Consider the following 1,193-nt stretch of genomic DNA (forward strand, 5'->3'; position numbering starts at 1 on the left):
GGAGGCTTAGCTGCAACCTTGTGTTCGCCTAACAATAAAAAGACATTGTACGCTTCGCAAGGAGGACGAGGCGCAGGTCGACCCCCGCTTCCTCCTTCCGAGCTACATCACAAACACAACGTGCGTCCTGCAAGGAGGACGAAGCGCAGGTCGACTGCTACCTTCCCCTCCAAAACCGTGCCACGAAAATCCTACCGAGTGGAGAGCAAACCTCCCAGTCAGGGGCTTAGCTGCAGCTCAGTGCTCGCCTAAGTTTCTAAAATCCTTCCGAGTGGAGAACAAGTTTCTCACTCGGAGGCTTGGTTGCAACCAAGCACTCGCCCAAACATGACGAGCACAAGTCAACTGCAATTTGTGCTTCACTCCTACCTGCAAAAGAGCATTTCAGATGCTAGCATATATTCCAACCCAAAGAAGATGGTTATCCGAAAGAAGCAAACATATTTCAATGGAAAATCAAGTTCGGATAACGTCCTACAGGCCCAGAAGTGCTCAGGCATCAAGCCTATTAAAGTTTGGCGGTTACAAAAATCACTCGGCATTCCGAGGCAAATTCAAATCATCGAGCATAGAAGTTTTTTACCCCTCCTGCGGAGGGCTGGAAGGCGCAACAAACTCATCCAGGTCGATCCCATCTACGATTTGAGTGGCAGGCGCGATCAAGGTCTCCATGAAAGAACGGAAGTCATGCTTCCTAGTGTTGGCCACCTTGAGAGACACCAGCTTGTCTTCTCTCGCTTCTTTGCAGTGGACCCGGACCAAGGACAGAGTGACGTCAGCACCGCACCTGGCAAAAGACTTCTTCCACTCTTGCACTCGACTCGGAATCTCGTTCAGTCGAGTCATCAGCGACTCAAGGTCGTTCTGAAGCGTTTCTTCTGGCCAGAGCGATGTGTTGATGCGCGATACAGCGGTCTTCAGTCTTGCAAGGTAATCGACCACTGCAGCAATGCGGGACTCGAGGCGGAGCACATTCATAGCAGTTTCATCCTTCACCGGAGAATTGATGGGATCCAAGTCAGTCTCCACTCGACTAGTCTCCTCTTCAAAGTTTTGGCAGAATTCTGTGGACATGATTCAAAGATAAGCTAATGCCCCTACAGCAAGTCAGTAACTACCAATCGGAGATAAGAGGTTACCTTCGAGCATGAGGAACAGCTATTTGGCGAGTCCTCCCAGATAAAGCTCCAAGT

This window comes from Triticum aestivum, unplaced genomic scaffold (genome assembly GCF_018294505.1).
Source record: "Triticum aestivum cultivar Chinese Spring unplaced genomic scaffold, IWGSC CS RefSeq v2.1 scaffold135822, whole genome shotgun sequence".
In the NCBI taxonomy this organism is placed as follows: domain Eukaryota; kingdom Viridiplantae; phylum Streptophyta; class Magnoliopsida; order Poales; family Poaceae; genus Triticum; species Triticum aestivum.